The sequence below is a fragment of the Hippoglossus stenolepis genome, chromosome 10, assembly GCF_022539355.2.
Source record: "Hippoglossus stenolepis isolate QCI-W04-F060 chromosome 10, HSTE1.2, whole genome shotgun sequence".
Lineage (NCBI taxonomy): Eukaryota > Metazoa > Chordata > Actinopteri > Pleuronectiformes > Pleuronectidae > Hippoglossus > Hippoglossus stenolepis.
Genome location: NC_061492.1, coordinates 7576144 through 7590999, shown reverse-complemented (window position 1 = coordinate 7590999; position 14856 = coordinate 7576144). Strand labels below are relative to the sequence as shown.

Genomic DNA, 14856 nt, shown 5'->3' with positions numbered 1-14856 from the left:
TAATTCAAAGGCTTTTTTAGATATTTCATCTTTTATAAATAGACCGTTAAGGCAAAAAAATTTACTGTTTTAATTATATCCTGCTTCAGTTTTTATCAGAGGAAACACAGTGGGTGTGCAAGCATGATGATGATGATGATGGAGCTATACCTCAATATCAATATTTGATATTTGAGTTATGTTGTCGAGATGATGTCAGAACAGTCAGTGGCTCCAAAGTTTGTTTGTTTTTCATCCTTTCTTTCCACGTGTCAGATTTCATTTTTCTTCTTTCAAAATAAAATCATTACTCTAAACATGAAAACTGTGAACAACAATCTCTTGCTCTACGAGATCCATGATAGGCATCACCATGGAGACACAATAAACAATAATAGTGAGTCTTAACAATAAAAATCGACTTTGACAGCAACATCAAAATAATCTTTTAACAGGCCCCTCAGCCAAACGCACTTCCAATCAGCCGTTCTATTTTTATATTAACTACGCTGGTTCTCGCCTTTATGCTTTATCGACCTTTATTTCATGGCTAAAACACCATCATTTCTCTAATAAACCCAATGACATACCAAAAGGTCACCAACCTCAAAGACATTCTCTGTCCATCTCCGAGAGCTGCAGACAGTAACATATATGTAAATGTACTCAGGAAGCGCCTGCCTGTGTCCGCTTCCAGCCCTTAACGGTGTCTCATTTCAGGCTGGTGTGTCTGAGGTGTTTCTAATTGCATTTTTTTGTCAAAGAGCTCCCAGAGATGACCAGACAGTGCTAGACTATATTCACATTGGTGTTGGAGCCCTCTGGGCCCCCATCGCGTTGAGGACGTCTCCAAGTGTCATTAGCCGAGCTTTCCAACGGTACACATGAACTGGGCGAAGCCGGGATAAAGTGACCTGGTATTGACGAACAGTCAGGTTTTTCTGCCCGGTTCCAAGGACAGAGAGAGGTGGAGACTGCTCCAGCGGTCCTATCAGATATGCTAATGGTCACATTTCTCCCCATTGAGACCTCATGCATAATTTAAACAGGAAAATGATAATACAAAGCCTGTAAAAAAGGTTGGATTAATATGGTGTAACTTTTCCCGTATGCAAGGACACATGTAACTAAGCTAAAGGGATAATGGCCGTACAGTATCAGGGCGGGTAATTCCATCCAAAATGTAATTAGTATTTGTGATATGTCCTTCCGTGGTGATGTTCCTACATGGTCTCAAACTGCTCTTAAATTACATCAAAATGTCGACTTATGTGACGAATCTTTACTTTGCTTCTCTCCTAGAGATTCGAGGTCTGTTGAATATGTCACAACATACATATTTGCAACACTTCCTGTACCTGTTTCAAAGTAAAAGCATTTTCTGTTAACTGAATCCATTCATTTGTTATAACAAGGTTTTGATGGTTAGCACAGGACTGTTAGATGCTAGGCTTCAACCCGTAGTGTGCTGGCTTTAAGTTGAGTGCATAGCCCGACATTTAATTGAGGAAATACACGCAGCAGATCCAAGGCACCAGTACCACGCGTCTCTCACACAGGCAGTGTGGACCGGGATTTACAGTATTTGAAACGGGCCATGTGGTGCCAAAGGTAAGATGCAAAACTCTCCTCTGTGAAAGAGTCTCCTTGCATTACGTTGAATGTGACAACGGCAATTCATAACAAGTGTCAACACCGAGATGGATTTTCTTTGTCATGTTTCAGGTGAATCACCAGGAAGCTGTAATCACAGCTGCATGATCAGCCTTGAGGGGCACGTCACTTGAGAGGGCGTCCAGACAGTTTTTCAGTCCGGGCTTGATGCCGTCTTTTCTTCTTACTGCCCCTTCAATCTTCAGAACCAAGACAATGCTGTAAACACCCTGGAATCCATTCACAAGGTGAGATGCTCACATCCCTCAGCTGTTACTGTGTGTTCACGGCAGCGTCGAGGACTTTGTGTTATTTGAGCTCACATACCTGCTGTTCATAACATTTAAATGCTGGAGCTTGTTTAGAAACCTCTTCTGACATTTGGGACATTCATTCATTAGTAAATTTACAGGTGACAATGTGTCAAATATCAGAAGATACTAGAATTTATCATCAACTACACTCAATGTAGTTAAGGATAGGGATATTAATGGAAGAACATAAAATTGAACCAAAAGCATTTGCACTGTTCACTGGGTTGAAGCCTGAGAGAGACACCAAGTCTGATGGGGAATGTGAGCTGGTAACAGACATCATCAGTCAAAACCTGTGTCGAGTTCTCTAAAGAACTAAGAGTCCTTACATACAGACTATGAGATTTCAGGGTCTTATAAGTCACAAGCCACACAGGGCAACACAGATCGAATGTACTTGGTCAATGCGATGACCTACTGAATCGCAGGCTGCAGCACAAGTCAATATATGAGAGTAAAAGATCATCGGCGTACTTCATACATCTGCTGAACGTAAAAACATTTGATGACAGTGTCACACTGATCAGTACAACATTTTCCTTCAGCATTCTTATTGGCTAGTTAGCAGACGTCAGCAGTGTAGTAGCGGTAGTCACATTACGAGATAATCATCTGAAATCTCTAGAAACTCTATTAATTGTGCTGCGGATATCACGTGATTTTCTTGACAACACACAGACGCCGGCGCCTGCTCTCATCGCCGAAAACTTCCTTGACATCTTCGTCTGTGTCTTCGAACGCGTACGACACCGCTTTGTTCTCACATGGGATTCTCCGGCCAGGCAGGGAAAGTCCGCGGATAATCCGAATGCTCTCACTCGGACATTTGGTGTCACATATTCACGTCCTCCGGAGAAAGTGCGGATAATCTCTGGAGTTCAGACAGCAGCCGTAGCTACATTCATTTCAGATACTGACTAAGTCTTCCTTGGTCATTCACTCACGCAGTCTCTTTGTGTCACTTTCCCAGTCAGTGTTAATCACCGACTCTTTATGATTTATATGGTCCTTAATCTATTCAGCCACTTCTGCAGTCATTCACTGTCAGTCACTCATTCATACGCTCTTTACAAATGCATGAGAGAAGAACTGCGTGATTTTTATATTTTGTGTTTGTGTTTTGACTATTGTACGAGTTGGTTAAGTATTTACTGTATATTTTAAGTGGCGGGTACGTTCGTGTATTTGGCCTAAATGTGTCTTTTTCCAAAGTTTTCAAAGGCTGATGGGGGAGGGTTCAAGTGATGCTTTGGAGACGTATCATTTTTCTTTTAAATACTCTAAAGGTCTTGTTTGTTTACTGTAAAACAATGTGTTTTATGAAGGGACTGCCAAAGAGTAATTTATAATCACAAGATTTAGAAATAAATATTTTCGAAATGATGAGTCAATAGCTTAGCACATAGTATGTGTAGCAGTTCACAGTTCAAACCTGCAAGTATATCTCCATTGGAAAGGAAAACAGTGATAATCTGCTAATCCCATCGTCAGTAGTTTATTATAAAAGTAACTGTATTTTTAACAGTTACTTTTAACTGTAAATTACAGCAACGGGAAAACACCATTCATTTTACACTAACATGTTGGCGCCCCAGCAGCCAGTTCTTTAACAGTCAAATCTTTAACAGTTACGATCTTTTGAGACTTGTTTACAGCCTCACTGTGGAGTTCAGGGATAAAGGAGTGCTTTCATACTCACAGCTAAAACTTTAAGATTAATTTTTGAAAGTTGAAATGATGTGTGTGAGCATCACTGGGTCAGATCCACACCCAGGAAGTCTGCTTTTACTGTGGATTCAGGATTGAAATCTTAATTAGTCGTATAGACTGTTCTAAAATGATGTGACATCGCTTCTTCCACTTTTAATCTCTTATGGAACATTCTTAATATATGTGACAAATCTCCAAACTTAGGTCTTTTTCTTTTTTCTTGAATATTTTAGGGTTGGCAAACAGCTCAAGATGGTTGAAAACGTAGGGATCAAAAAAAAAAACTGAGGTTGAAGTTTTGTAAAATGTGTTTAAGTGCATATATTATTTCTGCGTTTTGTTGGGGATTTGATGTGCAACGGCTGTTTAATCCTTGTGTGGTGGATGGCAGTTTGTCAGGGATGTGTGCTATGATTTCATCTCGAACTGGCTTCAAGTCTGTGGGGCTCTTTCAGCATTAGCGCATTCAAAGCAGATCACGTCTGGGAGTGGGAAATGATAAGAGATGGGCTCATGTTGTGCTGCGCCCTGAGGAAATCCTGCCTCTTCTGACACCTCATTTCTACAAATACAAACCTTTCAGGAGAACCACAACCTCTCTCCCCTCTGCAGAATCTCTCCCCACGTTAGGCTTCTCATTTAAGGCATCGTCGGGAAGGGGGAGGGAGACATTTGCCTTTTTATATTTCCTCCTTTTTCTCCCTCTACTATCTCTATTTTTTTTCTCCTCCTGTTTTGCTCCAGTTTGAGCCTAACCCTTGTATGCTCAACTGTCACAGAAAATCAGTGTTACTTAAACGGCGACATAAATAGCCGTATGAAGTGCACAAAGACAGACAAGTATAGGTTATTCCTGAATGCACTCTCTCGGGTCCATAACTCTACATTCACTCACAAAACGAAACCATAAGCACTCGATCAAAACACATGGTTATTACGTTGACAAATTTAAAAAGAACACTTACGATACGCAACTATAATGAGCCATTGTTGAGGCAACGTGTGGTCAGTCTGAGGCAAGGACACTGGCCTTTCCCCCACCCCCACCCCCACCTTCTGTATGCTTACGTCTATTTTTCTATTGTGCCTGTTATGTCTGCCCTCGACGTGCCCATTGCATAGACACTGAACCGTGTGGAGGAGTAACACTGTCATGTCAGCTCTGGTCAACTTTGTGTTGGTCAGGAGCTGCCGCTCAGTACTATGACCAAGGTCAGGGGAGACTGACTGGATGCTCGGGGACACATGTGAATAATCAGAAAAAAACGAATAAATAAATCTTTCAAGCCTTCAGTGAAAAACTATTTTTTTTACATCAGAAATATCGTTTTGATAAATTTTGGCCTGGTTGTAGTGTTGTTCTTGTGTAAACTTATGATGTTTAAGTGAAGAAATTAGATCCAATTTTTAAAAAAATACTCAAAACTGATGTTTATAAAATTGTTTGTCGCTCTGGAGCACTGTGCCCCACCAGAGCTGGGCTGTGGGTGGAGAGGGATGGAGGGGCATGGGTTTTCATTGCGTTAGGCAAAATGCCCCTTCTGCCTTCAACTGTCCCGACATCACATTTTTTGACAAATTGGTTGTGAGGCTTTTACGACTGATGCACATATCGCAAAAATCATTTCTGCCAAGCTTCCTCTATGACCTGCCCGTGGGACATGACAAGCCCCTCCATGCATCGCTCTATCAAACCGAATCTTTCCAGGACAATGCAAATTATGACAAATTCCATCATCCTGCATTATGCGCTTTCCCGCTAATCTCCCTAATTCGAGAGAATCGGGAGGGTCTCGCTGTTTCAGCTGAGGGGCATGTTGTCTGATTGAATGATGCTGAAACTGCAACACTCAACCCCCGTTCTTTCTCCCTTCCCAGCTGTGACCATCTCGTCTCTTCTGTCTTTTCACATTTTTTATATTTCATGTGAGGCTACGTCTCTCACTCTGGCTGGTAATAGAAGCACTGACTTAACCTGGGCACAAAAGAATGATGTCAACACGAGGCGCCGTGGCACCACCGCTGCAGTGTTAACTGTCACTTGTGCTGACGTGGAGCAAGTCTGCGCGTGATATGAAGGATTGGACCGCGGTTAAAAGAGTCGACTCTGGATAAGACAGTGTGAATGACTAAAACAAACCAGCCTGTGACCCAGCGACATGAAACTACTGATCCAGGGAGGAGGACTACACTCAGACACACACACACACACACACACATCCTTTCTCCCTTGTCCCGTTACTTTGCTCGTAACAGACGCAACACGTAGCTCAGTATCCACAAATGAAAGATGAAAAACAGACAAACTAAACCTGAAAGATGAACTAGACAGCACAGAAATTGCAGAGAAGAGCAAAAAAAAAGACGTGTAGTTCCCTCTCATCTCAACAGATGGCAGTATGGCTGCATTAAAAGGGCAGCTCGGTGATCAGCAATCCTGTACATAGGCACAAAGTCCTTTCAGTCCACGGACAGGCTGGCTAGACAGCATCAAAGTCTCCATGGATTCTCTTTTTTTCTGCTCTTTTTTCAAAATGCTTGCAAAAAATAGCACCACTGAAATCCAGATGCATGGAGGAAAAAGAACAAATGATTTATAGAAATAATATGTGAAAATGTTTGGGGATCACTTTGCAACATCTATTTATTTTTATCAATGAATACCAAAAAAACTGATTCATAAAAGTTAAATGAAATATCAGAAATAACAGAAAACCAAGATTATCCATACAGGAAATACTTTAGAATTATTAAGTGTTACTTTATTGGAAATATGTACCAGACGCAATAATATTCTCACTATAGAAAAAACGATAAAATACAATATGCAGCAGATGTACTGAATCCCTGCAGAAAAATATAGAAAATATTAACATTTTTTTTATAAGTGCATCAAATTCAACTCAATAAATTCTGACATGTGGAAAATATTGTGTACTGTATATTACACTGGATGAACTCTTAACACGAACGTCTCATCTTCATTACATTACCTCTAGACTCGCGGGGCATGACATTCCCTCACATAATAAATCTATAATATCAATAATAAATATATATCAAGAGTGAACATGCTGATATGTCCGCAGTAAAGAAAAAAACACAGGAGGCTGTATATTATTCATCTGTAGCAGTTTTCTGCCTCAGTAGTGAATGCTTTGATGACAATGGCATTTGAAAAATGAATGACCCAGGTTAAAAGTTACTGCTCAGAAGAAATGCTGCGCATGAAATTTATGATGAAGCGAGAGGCCAAAAGTAAAATGGAATGTAAACGCTAACTCTTCCCTGAACCTGTGGTCTTTAAATAAATGAGGATAGAGTGGCAATGCTAGCCCCAACACACTGTTGCATGTGGATGTGATATTCGTTTCTACCCACTTGTAATGTGTGCAACTAATGCAACTACGGAAAAACATCAGAGCGTCATAATTATATAAATTATCTATAATAGCTGTTTACTCAAATACAAGATCTGCAGCAGTCAGTAGGTGAATCTGCTGCAGCAACAAGACATTACTAACCACCTCTCAGTCTGGGCTGGTGATAGTTACTGTTACAAAGCACAAGCTTGTTGGTCACATATCACTCATGTCTCCCCTTCATTACTTATTTTACTTTATGACACCGAAATGTTCAACTAATAATATTTTTAAATAATTTAAGCATATTTTCCTAAGTTCAACAAAATTATTTTACATTTAAATTCCCCTAATGTTTGTGTGATTTGTACTGATTTGGATGAGAAGATTCTTGGTAAGAGTAAAATGTTGTATTGGTAGGGGTGTGTGTGTTATTGTGTGTGTGTCCCTGTGTTTTGTCTGCATTTGCCACATGTGTATATTTCACAAGGAGCATCTTCCAGGCCCTCCCCATTTGGGTGTTTTTGTGTGCATGTGTGTGTGTGTGTGTGTGTGTGTGTGTGTGTGTGTGTGTGTGTGTGTGTGTGTGTGTGTGTGTGTGTGTGTGTGTGTGTGTGTGTGTGTGTGTGTAGGCGTGCGTGTGTGCAGGCCCTGTCAGCTATGCCCTCTCGTCACTGCAGGGGGAAGAAACACACCCGGGCAGCTCTGAATATAGTGGCTAGTTACCATAGTAATGGGATGGTCATACGTCTCTCCTCTCTCCGACAGTGATGGGAGTGGACAGGACACGCCGCTATGCTTTTTATCTATGCATCTGGTATTCAGTTATTTCATTCTGCATATAAAAAGCCAAGGCGAGCCACCTCTCCTCCTTCACAATTCAAACAGAGGGGTGAAATGGGAAGTAAATAGTTGGATACGGGGTAATAATTCACACATGGGACTACAAATAATTGATGTGTTTTGACTGAGTGTTTGTGATTGCGATTGTAATAGCGCGAGTGTCTTGGCAGATATCAGCCGTGGTGGGATCTTTACATGACGCGTTTCAGATGCCTTCCTGATGTCTCTGAACCATTCACCCCACGAACCGCTCATCAGCAGTGACAAAGTGAGAAGCAAACAAACATGCACACACACACAGACACACACACACACACGCTTTATCTCTCAAAAAGCATCTATCGCATAAAATGATATGGATCAATCAAATAATCACAATAACAATCATGTTTTTTTTTATAAATATTCAGAGGTGAGATATTCTTATATAATCCGGATGTTTAGCATTCAATATTAACACCAAAGAGTGTCTCTTGAGACGTCCTCTTTAACAATGATTTCGTGGCACATGTCCACCTGTGTGTCCATGCATGACACGAGGCACAATTAACACATTTTTACATATATACACAAACACATGCATATTTTTTTTTATTATATTATTTCTATATGATATAATAAATATTCTATCTATTCTACCTTGATCTCTCTACATTACTTGGTATGCATAACTACAATTTGTGCATGTATGTGACTGGGGAGGTGGGTGATGGCTGTGACTATCCTGTCTCTGCTTCCTATGGCTTGTTGACATGAACCAATGCAGTCAGGCACCAATAATACATGAAGAGCTGTTCAAAGGCAATTAGGATCAGTTGTCAGGGCCGGGCCCATTAATGAGTGGGAGTGTGGCAGGGGCCAGGGCAGAGGCACAGCACCGGCGTAGGCGACCGCCTGAGAGCCGATGCACTCTGACAGATCCAGTCCTTCCCCTGTCCTCGCCTGGTACAAGCTGATACCAGCCTGTGCCCACGTGGTGCCACGGCTGCGGCGGCAGTGGAAGTGGCGGTGCAGGATAATGTAACAAAGAACGCACTGACTCCTGAAAATGACTACTGCCGTGGCAGGTCAGCCTCCGTGCGGTCACGGCGAGAGAGAGAGAGAGAAAGGGGGGAAGTGGGGCATGTGGGATAGTGCGGGAAGGAACATAATTACCTCTGCTGCTATCTACCACTTCCCATAAAACTGCCCGCTAATCAGATTAAAAAGGTGGTCTGCTTTGACCTCTCACATATATGAGGCAAAAGTTCTCATCAGCTCCAGCACAGTGCCAGGATGGAGAGCTTTGACCCTGAGTTGGGACGGACATACATCTTATGATGTGGAGCTGCATTAGAGGAAAGGGAAGGATGTTCTGTTCGCGTAATTACTTTCCACCAAGGAAGTTATGTTTTCATCTGCGTGTGTTTGTTTGTTAGTTAGCAGGATTATGCAAAAACTACTGGAACAATTCATGACATTTTGGGGCAGATCTAGGAATATATATTTTCTTTTGACATTTTCAAAGATTTCTTATGGAATAATTCATGGACCGTGATGAAGAAAAATCACGTATAATAAGTTAACTGATATCTATGAGTGTGTGAATTCTGGTGTAGCTTGATTTAATTTAAAGGGACTATTGGGCCTTGGCAGTGGTGTGCAAACTACATAGGGCTATTGTAGATGTACTGAGATGAATTGAAGATTATGCATACGTGTCCTGGGTTTACAAACCTGCCCTCAAGCAAACATTTGTCAATGAATGTAAAAGGTATGAATCTATCGATGGTGTGATAATGAGTGCACTTAATTGTCTATTTTGTTTGTCTCACAAACATCCTTATCTACTCGCTGAACGTCCTCTGACTGCTGTGCTCCCATCCTATCAGTCATGAGCGTGTAGCAGTGAGTCAACTGTGACTCATTTTAATGACCCAACCAGTTTACCTTGTCATACAGCCAGGGCCCATCACAAAGAGCACACAGGTGTACGAGGTGTATGTGCGTGTCTGCGTGTCTCGGTAAGACCTGGCCTCGGGGCATACAGCCGGCATCCCATTGTGGTGAGGTCTTCCCAGGTTTGATCAGTGGGTTTTCGTGTGTGTCCGGTTCAAGTGAAGACAGTTGACCCCGGTGTTTGGGTAGGATGAGTAAAGCCTACAGAGACAGACTCCCAGTGATCTTCAGAGACAGGAACTGAATCAAAGCTCGCCGGCGAGAGGCTCCGAGGTGAAGCTCGACTGTCAGTCAAAACCTCTTCTGACTCTCTCCAGACAAAGGGTTCGACTCATTGCACAGAATTCAGGCGTCCAGGAGAGGAAGCCGCCTGCCTGTTCTACTCGTGCCCGTCAGAGAAACGAAAACAAAAACAAAATCTGTGTTAACATCCTGCGCTGCAAGTTGGAGCGAGTAGCTACACGTGCCGAAGAGCGCCGTAGTTTTGAGACGCCTTCAATCTCACCGCTGCTCTCGAACCGCTGAGCCTTCAAGACCTAATTTTTCATCGACTCAATTACTCGACAACTGTTCTCGTCCTGGCCCCACCCCTGCCTCCGTGCCTCGTCTCCCCTCCTCCTCCGTTTGGAAGCGATCATTTGTTCTTTTATTAAAGTTGATAACATCCCTCGCATTGTCTGAGCGTGCACGCCAGAGAGCCGCCCCTACTGTTTCTTGCCTCCAGCGTTTCGTATTATTGGTGCATTATTTCACGCATGCCCTCCTCTTTTATCAAGCGCTTTTAAAGTAATGTTAATAGACTAGAAAATTGAGACATTTATGAAGTATGGGCCGTGTTTATGAAAAAATCCATAAAGTATGACAGGGAGAGGTGAGATAAAAGCAAGGTTTTAATAGATTATGGCAAACAGGGGAGAGGCGTCAGATGCTGACAGGCACCTCCTCCGAGATCCTTCATATTTTATGGGATTAATTTTGTTGTATTAGAAATGAAGTTAAATGTCCTAATTAATCTGTTCGTGCTGCATGAATACTTCCCTGGGCGCAGACACACGCACACACACTGTTTTTTGGCTAATTACTCCTCTGTGGTAATTGAGGTAGATATAATCTCTAGATGCAGGCTGAGGAAGTTTGGGGAGGTGAGGCGGGTGTTGAATTGTGCAAGTTGGCTCTTTTGCAATAGTGAAACATTCCGGGTGAGAACAACAAACCATAAAACTAAAGTGCTTTGCTTAATTTCTGCCATTCATCACAAAAAAATGTAGCTTTCTCATCCACCACACTAGTTTATATTTAGCTGTCTACCCTTTGATTATTCTCTACTAGGAGTCGTACTGATGGGCCTGGATATCATCACAAACTCATCATAGACTATTTGTTCTCTCAAAAAATTTCTAATGGAAAACATTGAAATATATTTGTATAATATTTTTTAAACTAGAAATACGGTGCTGCTGTTGTATGCCTCCACCAGCCAGTACGGTTTCAGTCAACTTATTCTTTTTCCAAACTCATAAGAGGTCATCAAGTTACCTTTGACCACTAAAATCTTAATCTTTGAGTCCAAGTGACAACTGGACTCAAAGCAGAGTTGAGACTTGTTTTGTGCCAAAAACATGTTTTGTGAGGCCACCATGACTTTGAACTTTGACCACGAATTCGAATCAGTTCATCTGTGAATTCAACTGAAAGTTTGAAAATATTTGCTCAAGACGTTCAAAGGACCATTAACATTTTTTGTAAGGTCAAAGTGACCTTGACGTCTGACCTCCCAAATCTATTCAGTTCGTCTGTGAGTTCAACTTAATGTTTCTACTGAATTTGAAGAAATTCTTGAGATATCATGTTCAACAACACATGAACAACTTCAAATTACTTTGGGGGATTTTTATCATTTTAAGTCATCACTGTCTGTATCCTTAAAACAATCTGTGATAATGTAAAACATCTTGTTGGCTGAAATAAACAAAATCAGAAATCCCTCTCTTTTGGCTACATGGGCGTCTCAACCTCACCGTGTCCCAGCCTGACCCCTGAATTCTTCATCAAAAAGGTCCGACAAAGTTTGGCTCATTGTTTTTTAGACATTTTGACTCATGTAAGAAGATTAGTCAAATTCCCGCACCCCGCCTCAGTACACCCCCTTAATGTTAACTGGCAACGTCAGATTCACTTCTCCCTGATACCTCACAGTCCACTTTGACAATTGTCAAAATCCAATGCAAATCCTATCGTGGGCTTGTGCTCGACGGTCTTCCACAATATTGACTGTCACTCACAATTAAGGGAACGAGGAAGGGGGGGGTTGGTGTTCACCAGCAACCCGAGGCTAGCGCTGTCTGCTCCCCAAACGCGGCCCGCAGAATCTGATCAGTGAGTATAATTTCCCAGCAAACATCCCAGGGGTGAGCCACTTACCTTAACAAGAAAGAGGAGATGTTTAACAACCGTTCAACTGATGGTCTTTCCATTCATAGCCGGTTTGACTATTGTGTTTGCGTCTGTAAATGAAAATCCGAAGCCAACGTGAAGGGGACAGGCCCCATTCATTTAAAATAGGAGTGGGAAAAAAAATTCCTGCAGTTTGAAATTCCAGTTGTTCACTCTGAACTTTTAGTAATTGATGGGTCAATGTTTTCCATCTGGCAACTCATGAGCGTAATCGTCTTTTATTGGTACAAATGGATTTCTGTGTAAAAAAAAGTAGGACTGCTGGCTGAGGACACAGGCCCGTGCTCTTTTTTTCCTGCTATTATGCTAATGCAACAGAATAGTTTGAAAGCTCCTTCTAAGAAACAAGTAGACAGAAGATGCAGTAATAACTTTGATTTCTTTTAAAACTACACCATTACTCGGCTTTTGTTGCAATGAGATGATTTGTTTAGATATTTTGCAAGAAGAGCCGGGTGTCTGAGAGCATGTTTTGTTTTTAGTGAATTGACTGATGTAATAAAAGAGTGACATTTGTTATATCTTAATTAGATCATGCAAACTGCGTCCAAAACAAATGAAAGTAAAACCTGCATTAGATCTCGGAGATAAGACGGCAAAACAAAACGACCGGCGGCAAAAACTTTGATTCTGCAAGACTCAACAAACGTGTTGCCAATAATACAAAAAACACATGTCAATCAGCCACGCCACAACATGACACAAAGTAAAAACAAAGCATAAATTAAACCACTGTTTTGACCTTTATAGCTTGCGGCTTTTACCTTAGCTATTACGCATTAACATCAAATCCACCGAGACGATCCCCAGATTTGACATGATAAAGGTTAACTAATTCTTTAAATCAAGTCGGATCTGAATCTGTCAGTGTGCCAGGCCGAGTTGACATTCAGTCAGCCTGCCATTACCGAGAGCCGGAGCTGAGAGACGTGACAAGTGAGACGGATGGATGAATGGATGGATGGAGTGTGAAGATCCAGCATCCATCACATGCCAATTTCTAATGCAGTTTCCCCCTCTACCTTCGAACGCTACCGGCCTTCATCGTGGAGACCCGCTGTGGTCAGATCCTGCAGGGCCGGCGCGCCATGTTCTGTCAGTAGCCATGTGCTCCCTCTCAGACCACTGGACACTTGTCAAATTGAATGCACAGAGCTGGACAGTGATTGGTTTATAGCCATGCAAGACACTAGATTTGGTCTCATTAACAAACAAGAAAGGAAACAATCAACCAGAATAACTAAATGAAGACAACTATCATTTGCTATTTATTTTCTCACAAAAACTCGCCTGGTGCTTGAAGATGACTACATTATCTCGAAGTAATTAAGAACACATATTCATCTTTTAATCATCTCAAGTTCAGCCCTTCCTCCAAACCCCCTTCGGATCCCTCTTTTAATTACCAGTTCTTTTCCACAGAGAGTGGATGTGGTGGGCTCCAGGTTATTTGGTCTCAGACAGCAGTTTTTCAGCCTCTGTTGTTGCCAGAGCCCTGTCGCCATGGTGTCACATGGCAACAGTCACCAAGGAAAAATTTGTCATTAAGACAGAGTCGGCGTGGCACTGCCGGAGAGGAGGGGTGGCACCGCGTGCTTGCTCACAGCAAGGGGGTAATTGTATCAATATGTAAAAATCTCTTGCTGTACTGAAGAGCTGTTAATACACTTTTGATCAAATTAAGCCACTGCAGCGTGAAGGAGAAGCAAACACACAGAGAGATGACGCGGCCGCCGTGCACGGCTCCGAGCAAGCAAACTCCGCTCATTGTTTCCCCCAAACTACTTTGGATATGAATGATCATTAGAGGCACGGAGAGATTAAGACTGTTTTCCAGATGCAATAGCACATGCCCACAGCTGACTGCAATTTCATGTCTCAATGAGACTCTATTGAGGAAATCAAACACCCGTTGGCATGCAAAAAGCAAACCTGACTCTGTAGGTTACATCCCAGGAATCCAAACGGCACCAGATCCTCTGAGCTTCGGTGACACACTGGTGAGATATGCCGTCAAGCTCGAAACAAATGGCTAATCCACACATGTTCTCACTCATGGACGGATTTGGCTGCAGGATCAAGGACAGTGTGGAGGAGATGGACACTATCCTTGTTGACAGTACCTTGACAAGCATAATCCCATACAATACACACTGGGTAAACAAAGCGCCAAGCCATCCGTGCAACCACGGCCCACACTTCCTCTGCTCTGCCTTTGAATTCCAAATTTTTTTCGGGGCTTTAAACAATATGAAAGAAGTTCAGATTCGTGGCTTTACAAACAAGTGCAAACATGGATACGTACTGCGCGCAATAATGTGGATACATATCTACGTGTGCACACAAAAGTGGTGCTGAGAACAAACTATCACACAGAGCAACAATCACGTCCATCTGAATGCATGCGTCTGCACAAAAAGCAGAGAAAACACAAGACACGCACTAAGTGTTGTTCTGTTCAGCTGCTTTGTAAGAGTTAAACAAAACAAAGTGTCATAAGAATCACCGGAGCTTCATCATATTAATCCATGACTAACCTTCCCAATATGATTCTCTAAATTGCTTTTCTGACAAATTAAAGTGAGCATAACACCAGCTGGAAA

The 14856-nt window shown here is 42.0% G+C and overlaps 1 protein-coding gene across 1 annotated transcript in view; it reads right to left on the bottom strand.

The window, feature by feature from the left end:
• dph6 (diphthamine biosynthesis 6) overlaps positions 1 to 14856 on the bottom strand; it is a 61975-nt gene that overhangs the window by 17432 nt on the left and 29687 nt on the right. The window lies entirely within an intron of this gene.